The sequence below is a fragment of the Labeo rohita genome, unplaced genomic scaffold (genome assembly GCF_022985175.1).
Source record: "Labeo rohita strain BAU-BD-2019 unplaced genomic scaffold, IGBB_LRoh.1.0 scaffold_99, whole genome shotgun sequence".
Lineage (NCBI taxonomy): Eukaryota > Metazoa > Chordata > Actinopteri > Cypriniformes > Cyprinidae > Labeo > Labeo rohita.
Window position 1 is genome coordinate 1 of NW_026129953.1, and position 15,805 is coordinate 15,805.

Below are 15,805 nucleotides of genomic sequence, written 5' to 3' on the forward strand. Positions count from 1 at the left end.
CCTTGGGTGAAGTGTTTGGTCAAGGGTGAAATTGATTGGTAATTTGGACAGCAATTGCGTGGCCCTGAAAAGATGGGGATTTGGGTGGCAAGGCTGTAGTTAATGGAATTTAGTTTTTTTTCATCGGAATGTAGTTCGGACAGGTTTGAGATTGGTTCTTGTAGAATAAAAGTTTTTAATAGTTTATCAATTGTTTTGTTTTAACAAATCGTTTTTTCATGGTTTTTCTTTTCGAAGAAACCTGGTTTTACAAATGGCTTTTATTGAAAATTCAAGATGATATTAGTGTATACTTAATTCAAATAAAGTGTTACAGTTGAATTGCAAAGGTAGTGGAATGCAAGGTTAAACCTCGAGGCTTAACTGTTAGTTTGATCATGTTGTTAACAATTCTTTCTGGAATGCTACTAATTTGAATTTTCATGGATCACTTATTCTCAATGGATTCTGTGTTCAGTCGATGTCCTTCAGTTTTTTGCAACTATTGTGTTCTTGGTTAACAGTTATTTGAACTGAGTAGAATCACCTTACAGCTCTAATTCAGCAGTATTACAGTAAAGAAACTGCAAATGTGGCCCGAGTGGCCCGATGGAAAAGGCATCAGACTTTTGAGCTGAGTACTATGGGTTTGAACAACATCTGGCTTGTTTGAAAGGTTTTCTTCTTGTCAGATGCCTCATAACTTATTCTAATTCAACGGAATGACAGTAGTTCTCTAATTCTGCAGCATTAGTACAGTCAAGTTGCGACTGGGGTTCTAGTGGCCTAATGGAAAAGGCATCAGATTTTGCAGCTGGGTGCTGTGGGCTTGAGCCTCTACTAGGTTGTTTGATTGGTCCTTTTTCTTGGGGAGTGGCAATAATATATTTGCAATTCAACTGACTGAGAGTACTACTCTAAAACAGCAGTATTATTACAGTGAAACCCCATATATGCATGTAGTGACCTGATGGAAAAGGCATCAGACTTTAGAGCTGAGTACTGTAGGTTGGAATTACAGTGGAGTTCTTTAAAATGTCTTTCTTCTTGGGAAATGCATACTAATGTATTCTAATTCAATGGAATAAAAGTAGTACTACTCTCAGGAAAATGCAAGTGTGGGAGCAGTACTAGTGGTTCTGTCTTCAGTTGAAAGTGCTAAAAGTGTGGGCCCAGTGGCCCTAAATTTGTGGAACAGAGTCACAGACCTAGTGGCCTAATGGATGAGACTTTAGAGCTGAGTAAGGTTGGAATTACAGTGGATCACATCTTGGCATGTTGTATTTAATTCAATGGAATGTACTTCTAATGGCAATCAGGACAGTGCAAGTGTGGGCCCAGTGGCCCAATTGAAAGCAGTTCTGTCTTCAAAGTGGTTTGAGTCACATTTGGGTTGTTTAAAAGCTGCTTCTTGGCAATCTAATGTGGGTCTAGTTGCGTACTGAAAAAGGCATTAGACTTTGGAGCTGAGTACTGTGTGTTTGGGTCACACTTGGACAGAACTATTCTAATGAATTAGAACCAAATTTGTGGCACAGGCATTTGAAGGCCCAGTGGCCTAATGGATAAGGCATCAGCCTCGGAGCTGAGGATTGTGGGTTTTGAGTCCCATCTGGGTCAGTTGCAACTGTATGTGCAACCTGTTTCATGGAATGTAGGTCTTCTGAGTTGATGTTGACACCTTACGAAAATGTGTTTTTCCTTTTTTTTTTTACATGAATACATCAGCTTTTGACAAATACGTATATTCATATATGGATTTTTTTTTTTTTCTGAAGAAAACCCTGGTTTTACACAGTGGAAAAGTGTATTACTGTATAACTGTTATCCAAAAGAGCTACAGTAGTGAAATTGCAAGTGTGGGCCTAGTGGCCAAATGCAGAAGGTATCAAACTTTGGAGCTGAATACTGTAGGTTAGAATCACATCTGGGTTGTTTAACATGTTCTTCTTCTTGGGGAATGCCTACTAGATTTGAATTATTCAATGGAATGACAGTATTACTCTAGTGGATCTGCAAGTGTGGGTTCAGTTGCCCAGTGGCACACACTTCAGTTTTTTGAAATCCCGTATTGGTGGTTTCAGTGACATCTGATTTGTTTAAAAGCTTCTTTTTGGCAAATGATGCAGTTATTTGAACACCTTACAGCTCTAATTCAGCAGTATTACAGTAAAGAAACTGCAAATGTGGCATTATGGAAAAGGCATCAGACTTTTGAGCTGAGTACTATGGGTTTGAACAACATCTGGCTTGTTTGAAAGGTTTTTCTTCTTGTCAGATGCCTCATAATTTATTCTAATTCAACGGAATGACAGTAGTTCTCTAATTCTGCAGCATTAGTACAGTCAAGTTGCGACTGGGGTTCTAGTGGCCTAATGGAAAAGGCATCAGATTTTGCAGCTGGGTGCTGTGGGCTTGAGCCTCTACTAGGTTGTTTGATTGGTCCTTTTTCTTGGGGAGTGGCAATAATATATTTGCAATTCAACTGAATGAGAGTACTACTCTAAAAGCAGCAGTATTATTACAGTGAAACCCCATATATGCTTGTAGTGACCTGATGGAAAAGGCATCAGACTTTAGAGCTGAGTACTGTAGGTTGGAATTACAGTGGAGTTCTTTAAAATGTCTTTTTTTCTTGGGAAATGCATACTAATGTATTCTAATTCAATGGAATAAAAGTAGTACTCTAATAGAGCAGTACTACTCTCAGGAAAGTGCAAGTGTGGGCCCAGTGGCCCAATGAAAAGCACTTCTGTCTTCAAAGTGGTTCTGTCTTCATCTGGGTTGTTTAAAAGCTACTTCTTGGCGATCTAATGTGGGTCTAGTTGCGTACTGGAAAAGGCATTAGACTTCGGAGCTGAGTACTGTGTGTTTGGGTCACATTTGGACAGACCTATTCTAATCAATTAGAACTAAATTTGTGGAACAGACCGTCACAGACCTAGTGGCCTAATGGATGAGACTTTAGAGCTGAGTACTGTAGGTTGGAATTACAGTGGAGTTCTTTAAAATGTCTTTCTTCTTGGGAAATGCATGCTGATGTATTCTAATTCAATGGAATAAAAGTACTACTCTAATAGAGCAGTACTACTCTCAGGACAGTGCAAGTGTGGGCCCAGTGGCCCAATTGAAAGCAGTTCTGTCTTCAAAGTGGTTTGAGTCACATTTGGGTTGTTTAAAAGCTGCTTCTTGGCAATCTAATGTGGGTCTAGTTGCGTACTGAAAAAGGCATTAGACTTTGGAGCTGAGTACTGTGTGTTTGGGTCACACTTGGACAGAACTATTCTAATGAATTAGAACCAAATTTGTGGCACAGGCATTTGAAGGCCCAGTGGCCTAATGGATAAGGCATCAGCCTTCGGAGCTGAGGATTGTGGGTTTGAGTCCCATCTGGGTCAGTTGCAACTGTATGTGCAACCTGTTTCATGGAATGTAGGTCTTCTGAGTTGATGTTGGCACCTTACGAAAATGTGTTTATCCTTGTGTTTTTTACATGAATACATCAGCTTTTAACAAATACGTATATTCATATATGGATTTTTTTTTTTTTTTTTTCTGAAGAAAACCCTGGTTTTACACAGTGGCTTTTATTGAACTCTAATTCAAGTGAATAAGTGTATTACTGTATAACTGTTATCCAAAAGAGCTACAGTAGTGAAATTGCAAGTGTGGGCCTAGTGGCCAAATGCAGAAGGTATCAAACTTTGGAGCTGAATACTGTAGGTTAGAATCACATCTGGGTTGTTTAACATGTTCTTCTTCTTGGGGAATGCCTACTAGATTTGAATTATTCAATGGAATGACAGTATTACTCTAGTGGATCTGCAAGTGTGGGTTCAGTTGCCCAGTGGCACACACTTCAGTTTTTTGAAATCCCGTATTGGTGGTTTCAGTGACATCTGATTTGTTTAAAAGCTTCTTTTTGGCAAATGATTGTGCAGTTATTTGAACTGAGTAGAATCACCTTACAGCTCTAATTCAGCAGTATTACAGTAAAGAAACTGCAAATGTGGCCCGAGTGGCCCGATGGAAAAGGCATCAGACTTTTGAGCTGAGTACTATGGGTTTGAACAACATCTGGCTTGTTTGAAAGGTTTTCTTCTTGTCAGATGCCTCATAACTTATTCTAATTCAACGGAATGACAGTAGTTCTCTAATTCTGCAGCATTAGTACAGTCAAGTTGCGACTGGGGTTCTAGTGGCCTAATGGAAAAGGCATCAGATTTTGCAGCTGGGTGCTGTGGGCTTGAGCCTCTACTAGGTTGTTTGATTGGTCCTTTTTCTTGGGGAGTGGCAATAATATATTTGCAATTCAACTGAATGAGAGTACTACTCTAAAACAGCAGTATTATTACAGTGAAACCCCATATATGCTTGTAGTGACCTGATGGAAAAGGCATCAGACTTTAGAGCTGAGTACTGTAGGTTGGAATTACAGTGGAGTTCTTTAAAATGTCTTTTTTTCTTGGGAAATGCATACTAATGTATTCTAATTCAATGGAATAAAAGTAGTACTCTAATAGAGCAGTACTACTCTCAGGAAAGTGCAAGTGTGGGCCCAGTGGCCCAATGAAAAGCACTTCTGTCTTCAAAGTGGTTCTGTCTTCATCTGGGTTGTTTAAAAGCTACTTCTTGGCGATCTAATGTGGGTCTAGTTGCGTACTGGAAAAGGCATTAGACTTCGGAGCTGAGTACTGTGTGTTTGGGTCACATTTGGACAGACCTATTCTAATCAATTAGAACTAAATTTGTGGAACAGACCGTCACAGACCTAGTGGCCTAATGGATAAGACTTTAGAGCTGAGTACTGTAGGTTGGAATTACAGTGGAGTTCTTTAAAATGTCTTTCTTCTTGGGAAATGCATGCTGATGTATTCTAATTCAATGGAATAAAAGTACTACTCTAATAGAGCAGTACTACTCTCAGGACAGTGCAAGTGTGGGCCCAGTGGCCCAATTGAAAGCAGTTCTGTCTTCAAAGTGGTTTGAGTCACATTTGGGTTGTTTAAAAGCTGCTTCTTGGCAATCTAATGTGGGTCTAGTTGCGTACTGAAAAAGGCATTAGACTTTGGAGCTGAGTACTGTGTGTTTGGGTCACACTTGGACAGAACTATTCTAATGAATTAGAACCAAATTTGTGGCACAGGCATTTGAAGGCCCAGTGGCCTAATGGATAAGGCATCAGCCTTCGGAGCTGAGGATTGTGGGTTGAGTCCCATCTGGGTCAGTTGCAACTGTATGTGCAACCTGTTTCATGGAATGTAGGTCTTCTGAGTTGATGTTGGCACCTTTATGAAAATGTGTTTTTTTTTTTTTTTTTACATGAATACATCAGCTTTTGACAAATACGTATATTCATATATGATTTTTTTTTTTTTTTTTTCTGAAGAAAACCCTGGTTTTACACAGTGGCTTTTATTGAACTCTAATTCAAGTGAATAAGTGTATTACTGTATAACTGTTATCCAAAAGAGCTACAGTAGTGAAATTGCAAGTGTGGGCCTAGTGGCCAAATGCAGAAGGTATCAAACTTTGGAGCTGAATACTGTAGGTTAGAATCACATCTGGGTTGTTTAACATGTTCTTCTTCTTGGGGAATGCCTACTAGATTTGAATTATTCAATGGAATGACAGTATTACTCTAGTGGATCTGCAAGTGTGGGTTCAGTTGCCCAGTGGCACACACTTCAGTTTTTTGAAATCCCGTATTGGTGGTTTCAGTGACATCTGATTTGTTTAAAAGCTTCTTTTTGGCAAATGATTGTGCAGTTATTTGAACTGAGTAGAATCACCTTACAGCTCTAATTCAGCAGTATTACAGTAAAGAAACTGCAAATGTGTGGCCCGATGGAAAAGGCATCAGACTTTTGAGCTGAGTACTATGGGTTTGAACAACATCTGGCTTGTTTGAAAGGTTTTCTTCTTGTCAGATGCCTCATAATTTATTCTAATTCAACGGAATGACAGTAGTTCTCTAATTCTGCAGCATTAGTACAGTCAAGTTGCGACTGGGGTTCTAGTGGCCTAATGGAAAAGGCATCAGATTTTGCAGCTGGGTGCTGTGGGCTTGAGCCTCTACTAGGTTGTTTGATTGGTCCTTTTTCTTGGGGAGTGGCAATAATATATTTGCAATTCAACTGAATGAGAGTACTACTCTAAAACAGCAGTATTATTACAGTGAAACCCCATATATGCTTGTAGTGACCTGATGGAAAAGGCATCAGACTTTAGAGCTGAGTACTGTAGGTTGGAATTACAGTGGAGTTCTTTAAAATGTCTTTTTTCTTGGGAAATGCATACTAATGTATTCTAATTCAATGGAATAAAAGTAGTACTCTAATAGAGCAGTACTACTCTCAGGAAAGTGCAAGTGTGGGCCCAGTGGCCCAATGAAAAGCACTTCTGTCTTCAAAGTGGTTCTGTCTTCATCTGGGTTGTTTAAAAGCTACTTCTTGGCGATCTAATGTGGGTCTAGTTGCGTACTGGAAAAGGCATTAGACTTCGGAGCTGAGTACTGTGTGTTTGGGTCACATTTGGACAGACCTATTCTAATCAATTAGAACTAAATTTGTGGAACAGACCGTCACAGAACCTAGTGGCCTAATGGATAAGACTTTAGAGCTGAGTACTGTAGGTTGGAATTACAGTGGAGTTCTTTAAAATGTCTTTCTTCTTGGGAAATGCATGCTGATGTATTCTAATTCAATGGAATAAAAGTACTACTCTAATAGAGCAGTACTACTCTCAGGACAGTGCAAGTGTGGGCCCAGTGGCCCAATTGAAAGCAGTTCTGTCTTCAAAGTGGTTTGAGTCACATTTGGGTTGTTTAAAAGCTGCTTCTTGGCAATCTAATGTGGGTCTAGTTGCGTACTGAAAAAGGCATTAGACTTTGGAGCTGAGTACTGTGTGTTTGGGTCACACTTGGACAGAACTATTCTAATGAATTAGAACCAAATTTGTGGCACAGGCATTTGAAGGCCCAGTGGCCTAATGGATAAGGCATCAGCCTTCGGAGCTGAGGATTGTGGGTTTGAGTCCCATCTGGGTCAGTTGCAACTGTATGTGCAACCTGTTTCATGGAATGTAGGTCTTCTGAGTTGATGTTGGCACCTTATGAAAATGTGTTTTTCCTTTTTTTTTTTTTTTACATGAATACATCAGCTTTTGACAAATACGTATATTCATATATGGATTTTTTTTTTTTTTTTCTGAAGAAAACCCTGGTTTTACACAGTGGCTTTTATTGAACTCTAATTCAAGTGAATAAGTGTATTACTGTATAACTGTTATCCAAAAGAGCTACAGTAGTGAAATTGCAAGTGTGGGCCTAGTGGCCAAATGCAGAAGGTATCAAACTTTGGAGCTGAATACTGTAGGTTAGAATCACATCTGGGTTGTTTAACATGTTCTTCTTCTTGGGGAATGCCTACTAGATTTGAATTATTCAATGGAATGACAGTATTACTCTAGTGGATCTGCAAGTGTGGGTTCAGTTGCCCAGTGGCACACACTTCAGTTTTTTGAAATCCCGTATTGGTGGTTTCAGTGACATCTGATTTGTTTAAAAGCTTCTTTTTGGCAAATGATTGTGCAGTTATTTGAACTGAGTAGAATCACCTTACAGCTCTAATTCAGCAGTATTACAGTAAAGAAACTGCAAATGTGGCCCGAGTGGCCCGATGGAAAAGGCATCAGACTTTTGAGCTGAGTACTATGGGTTTGAACAACATCTGGCTTGTTTGAAAGGTTTTTCTTCTTGTCAGATGCCTCATAATTTATTCTAATTCAACGGAATGACAGTAGTTCTCTAATTCTGCAGCATTAGTACAGTCAAGTTGCGACTGGGGTTCTAGTGGCCTAATGGAAAAGGCATCAGATTTTGCAGCTGGGTGCTGTGGGCTTGAGCCTCTACTAGGTTGTTTGATTGGTCCTTTTTCTTGGGGAGTGGCAATAATATATTTGCAATTCAACTGAATGAGAGTACTACTCTAAAACAGCAGTATTATTACAGTGAAACCCCATATATGCTTGTAGTGACCTGATGGAAAAGGCATCAGACTTTAGAGCTGAGTACTGTAGGTTGGAATTACAGTGGAGTTCTTTAAAATGTCTTTTTTCTTGGGAAATGCATACTAATGTATTCTAATTCAATGGAATAAAAGTAGTACTCTAATAGAGCAGTACTACTCTCAGGAAAGTGCAAGTGTGGGCCCAGTGGCCCAGTGAAAAGCACTTCTGTCTTCAAAGTGGTTCTGTCTTCATCTGGGTTGTTTAAAAGCTACTTCTTGGCGATCTAATGTGGGTCTAGTTGCGTACTGGAAAAGGCATTAGACTTCGGAAGTACTGTGTGTTTGGTTCACATTTGGACAGACCTATTCTAATCAATTAGAACTAAATTTGTGGACTCAGCTCAAAATTTGATCACAGACCTAGTGGCCTAATGGATAATACTTTAGAGCTTAGAGCTGTAGGTGATTCTAGTCAGTTCAAATAACTGCACAATCATTTGGGAAAAAGAAGCTTTTAAACAAATCAGATGTCAATGAAACCACCAATACAGTATTTCAAAAAACTGAAGTGTGTGCCACTGGGCAACTGAACCCACACTTGCAGATCCACAGAGTAATACTGTCATTCCATTGAATAATTCAAAGAATAATTCAAATTAGTAGGCATTCCCCAAGAAGAAGAACATGTTAAACAACCCAGATGTGATTCTAACCTACAGTATTCAGCTCTAATGGATAAAAGTTTGATACTTCTGCATTTGGCCACTAGGCCCACACTTGCAATTTCACTACTGTAGCTCTTTTGGATAACAGTTATACAGTAATACACTTATTCACTTGAATTAGAGTTCAATAAAAGCCACTGTGTAAAACCAGGGTTTTCTTCAGAAAAAAAAAAATCCATATATGAATATACGTATTTGTTTAAAAGCTGATGTATTCATGATGTATTCATGTAAAAAAAAAAAAAAAAACACTTTTTCATAAGGTGCCAACATCAACTCAGAAGACCTACATTCCATGAAACAGGTTGCACATACAGTTGCAACTGACCCAGATGGGACTCAAACCCACAATCCTCAGCTCCAAAGGCTGATGCCTTATCCATTAGGCCACTGGGCCTTCAAATGCCTGTTCCACAAATTTGGTTCTAATTCATTAGAATGGTTCTGTCCAAGTGTGACCCAAACACACAGTACTCAGCTCCAAAGTCTAATGCCTTTTTCAGTACGCAACTAGACCCACATTAGATTGCCAAGAAGCAGCTTTTAAACAACCCAAATGTGACTCAAACCACTTTGAAGACAGAACTGCTTTCAATTGGGCCACTGGGCCCACACTTGCACTGTCCTGAGAGTAGTACTGCTCTATTAGAGTAGTACTTTTATTCCATTGAATTAGAATACATCAGCATGTATTTCCCAAGAAGACAGACATTTTAAAGAACTCCACTGTAATTCCAACCTACAGTACTCAGCTCTAAAGTCTTATCCATTAGGCCACTAGGTCTGTGACGGTCTGTTCCACAAATTTAGTTCTAATTGATTAGAATAGGTCTGTCCAAATGTGACCCATACACACAGTACTCAGCTCCGAAGTCTAATGCCTTTTCCAGTACGCAACTAGACCCACATTAGATCGCCAAGAAGTAGCTTTTAAACAACCCAGATGAAGACAGAACCACTTTGAAGACAGAAGTGCTTTTCATTGGGCCACTGGGCCCACACTTGCACTTTCCTGAGAGTAGTACTGCTCTATTAGAGTACTACTTTTATTCCATTGAATTAGAATACATTAGTATGCATTTCCCAGAGAAAAAGACATTTTAAAGAACTCCACTGTAATTCCAACCTACAGTACTCAGCTCTAAAGTCTGATGCCTTTTCCATCAGGTCACTACAAGCATTTATGGGGTTTCACTGTAATAATACTGCTGTTTTAGAGTAGTACTCTCATTCAGTTGAATTGCAAATATATTATTGCCACTCCCCAAGAAAAAGGACCAATCAAACAACCTAGTAGAGGCTCAAGCCCACAGCACCCAGCTGCAAAATCTGATGCCTTTTCCATTAGGCCACTAGAACCCCAGTCGCAACTTGACTGTACTAATGCTGCAGAATTAGAGAACTACTGTCATTCCGTTGAATTAGAATAAATTATGAGGCATCTGACAAGAAGAAAAACCTTTCAAACAAGCCAGATGTTGTTCAAACCCATAGTACTCAGCTCAAAAGTCTGATGCCTTTTCCATCGGGCCACATTTGCAGTTTCTTTACTGTAATACTGCTGAATTAGAGCTGTAAGGTGATTCTACTCAGTTCAAATAACTGCACAATCATTTGCCAAAAAGAAGCTTTTAAACAAATCAGATGTCACTGAAACCACCAATACGGGATTTCAAAAAACTGAAGTGTGTGCCACTGGGCAACTGAACCCACACTTGCAGATCCACTAGAGTAATACTGTCATTCCATTGAATAATTCAAATCTAGTAGGCATTCCCCAAGAAGAAGAACATGTTAAACAACCCAGATGTGATTCTAACCTACAGTATTCAGCTCCAAAGTTTGATACCTTCTGCATTTGGCCACTAGGCCCACACTTGCAATTTCACTACTGTAGCTCTTTTGGATAACAGTTATACAGTAATACACTTATTCACTTGAATTAGAGTTCAATAAAAGCCACTGTGTAAAACCAGGGTTTTCTTCAGAAAAAAAAAAAAAAATCCATATATGAATATACGTATTTGTCAAAAGCTGATGTATTCATGTAAAAAAAAAAAAAGAAAAAAACACATTTTCATAAGGTGCCAACATCAACTCAGAAGACCTACATTCCATGAAACAGGTTGCACATACAGTTGCAACTGACCCAGATGGGACTCAAACCCACAATCCTCAGCTCCGAAGGCTGATGCCTTATCCATTAGGCCACTGGGCCTTCAAATGCCTGTGCCACAAATTTGGTTCTAATTCATTAGAATGGTTCTGTCCAAGTGTGACCCAAACACACAGTACTCAGCTCCAAAGTCTAATGCCTTTTTCAGTAGCAACTAGACCCACATTAGATTGCCAAGAAGCAGCTTTTAAACAACCCAAATGTGACTCAAACCACTTTGAAGACAGAACTGCTTTCAATTGGGCCACTGGGCCCACACTTGCACTGTCCTGAGAGTAGACCCTTTTATTCCATTGAATTAGAATACATTGCCAAGAAGCAGCATTTTAAAAACAACCCAAATGTAAAGACTAGGCCAAACCACTTTGAAGACAGAATACTGTGCAAATGTGACCCAAAACACACAGTAAGCTCCTAAAGTCTAATGCCTTTTCCAAAGTACGCCTAGACCACATTAGATCGCCAAGAAGTAGCTTTTAAAGGTCTGTCCAAATGTGACAGTACAGCTCCGAAGTCTAATGCCTTTTTTCATTGGGCCACTGGGCCCACACTTGCACTTTTCCTGAGAGTAGTACTGCTCTATTAGAGTACTACTTTTATTCCATTGAATTAGAATACATTAGTATGCATTTCCCAAGAAAAAAGACATTTTAAAGAACTCCACTGTAATTCCAACCTACAGTACTCAGCTCTAAAGTCTGATGCCTTTTCCATCAGGTCACTACAAGCATTTATGGGGTTTCACTGTAATAATACTGCTGTTTTAGAGTAGTACTCTCATTCAGTTGAATTGCAAATATATTATTGCCACTCCCCAAGAAAAAGGACCAATCAAACAACCTAGTAGAGGCTCAAGCCCACAGCACCCAGCTGCAAAATCTGATGCCTTTTCCATTAGGCCACTAGAACCCCAGTCGCAACTTGACTGTACTAATGCTGCAGAATTAGAGAACTACTGTCATTCCGTTGAATTAGAATAAATTATGAGGCATCTGACAAGAAGAAAAACCTTTCAAACAAGCCAGATGTTGTTCAAACCCATAGTACTCAGCTCAAAAGTCTGATGCCTTTTCCATCGGGCCACATTTGCAGTTTCTTTACTGTAATACTGCTGAATTAGAGCTGTAAGGTGATTCTACTCAGTTCAAATAACTGCACAATCATTTGCCAAAAAGAAGCTTTTAAACAAATCAGATGTCACTGAAACCACCAATACGGGATTTCAAAAAACTGAAGTGTGTGCCACTGGGCAACTGAACCCACACTTGCAGATCCACTAGAGTAATACTGTCATTCCATTGAATAATTCAAATCTAGTAGGCATTCCCCAAGAAGAAGAACATGTTAAACAACCCAGATGTGATTCTAACCTACAGTATTCAGCTCCAAAGTTTGATACCTTCTGCATTTGGCCACTAGGCCCACACTTGCAATTTCACTACTGTAGCTCTTTTGGATAACAGTTATACAGTAATACACTTATTCACTTGAATTAGAGTTCAATAAAAGCCACTGTGTAAAACCAGGGTTTTCTTCAGAAAAAAAAAAAAAAAAAAAAATCCATATATGAATATACGTATTTGTCAAAAGCTGATGTATTCATGTAAAAAAAAAAAAAGGAAAAACACTTTTTCATAAGGTGCCAACATCAACTCAGAAGACCTACATTCCATGAAACAGGTTGCACATACAGTTGCAACTGACCCAGATGGGACTCAAACCCACAATCCTCAGCTCCGAAGGCTGATGCCTTATCCATTAGGCCACTGGGCCTTCAAATGCCTGTTCCACAAATTTGGTTCTAATTCATTAGAATGGTTCTGTCCAAGTGTGACCCAAACACACAGTACTCAGCTCCAAAGTCTAATGCCTTTTTCAGTACGCAACTAGACCCACATTAGATTGCCAAGAAGCAGCTTTTAAACAACCCAAATGTGACTCAAACCACTTTGAAGACAGAACTGCTTTCAATTGGGCCACTGGGCCCACACTTGCACTGTCCTGAGAGTAGTACTGCTCTATTAGAGTAGTACTTTTATTCCATTGAATTAGAATACATCAGCATGCATTTCCCAAGAAGACAGACATTTTAAAGAACTCCACTGTAATTCCAACCTACAGTACTCAGCTCTAAAGTCTTATCCATTAGGCCACTAGGTCTGTGACGGTCTGTTCCACAAATTTAGTTCTAATTGATTAGAATAGGTCTGTCCAAATGTGACCCAAACACACAGTACTCAGCTCCGAAGTCTAATGCCTTTTCCAGTACGCAACTAGACCCACATTAGATCGCCAAGAAGTAGCTTTTAAACAACCCAGATGAAGACAGAACCACTCTGAAGACAGAAGTGCTTTTCATTGGGCCACTGGGCCCACACTTGCACTTTCCTGAGAGTAGTACTGCTCTATTAGATTACTACTTTTATTCCATTGAATTAGAATACATTAGTATGCATTTCCCAAGAAAAAAGACATTTTAAAGAACTCCACTGTAATTCCAACCTACAGTACTCAGCTCTAAAGTCTGATGCCTTTTCCATCAGGTCACTACAAGCATTTATGGGGTTTCACTGTAATAATACTGCTGTTTTAGAGTAGTACTCTCATTCAGTTGAATTGCAAATATATTATTGCCACTCCCCAAGAAAAAGGACCAATCAAACAACCTAGTAGAGGCTCAAGCCCACAGCACCCAGCTGCAAAATCTGATGCCTTTTCCATTAGGCCACTAGAACCCCAGTCGCAACTTGACTGTACTAATGCTGCAGAATTAGAGAACTACTGTCATTCCGTTGAATTAGAATAAATTATGAGGCATCTGACAAGAAGAAAAACCTTTCAAACAAGCCAGATGTTGTTCAAACCCATAGTACTCAGCTCAAAAGTCTGATGCCTTTTCCATCGGGCCACATTTGCAGTTTCTTTACTGTAATACTGCTGCATTAGAGCTGTAAGGTGATTCTACTCAGTTTAAATAACTGCACAATCATTTGCCAAAAAGAAGCTTTTAAACAAATCAGATGTCACTGAAACCACCAATACGGGATTTCAAAAAACTGAAGTGTGTGCCACTGGGCAACTGAACCCACACTTGCAGATCCACTAGAGTAATACTGTCATTCCATTGAATAATTCAAATCTAGTAGGCATTCCCCAAGAAGAAGAACATGTTAAACAACCCAGATGTGATTCTAACCTACAGTATTCAGCTCCAAAGTTTGATACCTTCTGCATTTGGCCACTAGGCCCACACTTGCAATTTCACTACTGTAGCTCTTTTGGATAACAGTTATACAGTAATACACTTATTCACTTGAAGTAGAGTTCAATAAAAGCCACTGTGTAAAACCAGGGTTTTCTTCAGAAAAAAAAAAAGAAAAAGAACCAATCAAACTCCCCAAGAAAAAGGACCAATCAAACAACCTAGTAGAGGCTCAAGCCCACAGCACCCAGCTGCAAAATCTGATGCCTTTTCCATTAGGCCACTAGAACCCCAGTCGCAACTTGACTGTACTAATGCTGCAGAATTAGAGAACTACTGTCATTCCGTTGAATTAGAATAAATTATGAGGCATCTGACAAGAAGAAAAACCTTTCAAACAAGCCAGATGTTGTTCAAACCCATAGTACTCAGCTCAAAAGTCTGATGCCTTTTCCATCGGGCCACATTTGCAGTTTCTTTACTGTAATACTGCTGAATTAGAGCTGTAAGGTGATTCTACTCAGTTCAAATAACTGCACAATCATTTGCCAAAAAGAAGCTTTTAAACAAATCAGATGTCACTGAAACCACCAATACGGGATTTCAAAAAACTGAAGTGTGTGCCACTGGGCAACTGAACCCACACTTGCAGATCCACTAGAGTAATACTGTCATTCCATTGAATAATTCAAATCTAGTAGGCATTCCCCAAGAAGAAGAACATGTTAAACAACCCAGATGTGATTCTAACCTACAGTATTCAGCTCCAAAGTTTGATACCTTCTGCATTTGGCCACTAGGCCCACACTTGCAATTTCACTACTGTAGCTCTTTTGGATAACAGTTATACAGTAATACACTTATTCACTTGAAGTAGAGTTCAATAAAAGCCACTGTGTAAAACCAGGGTTTTCTTCAGAAAAAAAAAAAAAAGAAAACCAACCAATCAAACTCCCCAAGAAAAAGGACCAATCAAACAACCTAGTAGAGGCTCAAGCCCACAGCACCCAGCTGCAAAATCTGATGCCTTTTCCATTAGGCCACTAGAACCCCAGTCGCAACTTGACTGTACTAATGCTGCAGAATTAGAGAACTACTGTCATTCCACTGAATTAGAATAAATTATGAGGCATCTGACAAGAAGAAAAACCTTTCAAACAAGCCAGATGTTGTTCAAACCCATAGTACTCAGCTCAAAAGTCTGATGCCTTTTCCATCGGGCCACATTTGCAGTTTCTTTACTGTAATACTGCTGCATTAGAGCTGTAAGGTGATTCTACTCAGTTTAAATAACTGCACAATCATTTGCCAAAAAGAAGCTTTTAAACAAATCAGATGTCACTGAAACCACCAATACGGGATTTCAAAAAACTGAAGTGTGTGCCACTGGGCAACTGAACCCACACTTGCAGATCCACTAGAGTAATACTGTCATTCCATTGAATAATTCAAATCTAGTAGGCATTCCCCAAGAAGAAGAACATGTTAAACAACCCAGATGTGATTCTAACCTACAGTATTCAGCTCCAAAGTTTGATACCTTCTGCATTTGGCCACTAGGCCCACACTTGCAATTTCACTACTGTAGCTCTTTTGGATAACAGTTATACAGTAATACACTTATTCACTTGAAGTAGAGTTCAATAAAAGCCACTGTGTAAAACCAGGGTTTTCTTCAGAAAAAAAAAAAGAAAAAGAACCAATCAAACTCCCC

General features: G+C 39.3%; 5 non-coding genes across 5 annotated transcripts; 2 read left to right on the plus strand and 3 right to left on the minus strand.

The window, feature by feature from the left end:
• The first annotated feature begins 3,304 nt into the window (after positions 1–3,304).
• On the plus strand, positions 3,305–3,377 carry trnar-ucg (transfer RNA arginine (anticodon UCG)). Its single transcript has one exon. It is a non-coding gene; the product is annotated as a tRNA-Arg (tRNA).
• Positions 3,378–6,955: 3,578 nt separating this feature from the next.
• Positions 6,956–7,028, plus strand: trnar-ucg (transfer RNA arginine (anticodon UCG)). Its single transcript has one exon. It is a non-coding gene; the product is annotated as a tRNA-Arg (tRNA).
• A 2,009-nt stretch (positions 7,029–9,037) lies between these two features.
• Positions 9,038–9,110, minus strand: trnaq-uug (transfer RNA glutamine (anticodon UUG)). The gene has a single exon. It is a non-coding gene; the product is annotated as a tRNA-Gln (tRNA).
• A 1,748-nt stretch (positions 9,111–10,858) lies between these two features.
• On the minus strand, positions 10,859–10,931 carry trnar-ucg (transfer RNA arginine (anticodon UCG)). Its single transcript has one exon. It is a non-coding gene; the product is annotated as a tRNA-Arg (tRNA).
• Positions 10,932–12,589: 1,658 nt separating this feature from the next.
• trnar-ucg (transfer RNA arginine (anticodon UCG)) lies at positions 12,590–12,662 on the minus strand. The gene has a single exon. It is a non-coding gene; the product is annotated as a tRNA-Arg (tRNA).
• Positions 12,663–15,805: the final 3,143 nt, after the last annotated feature.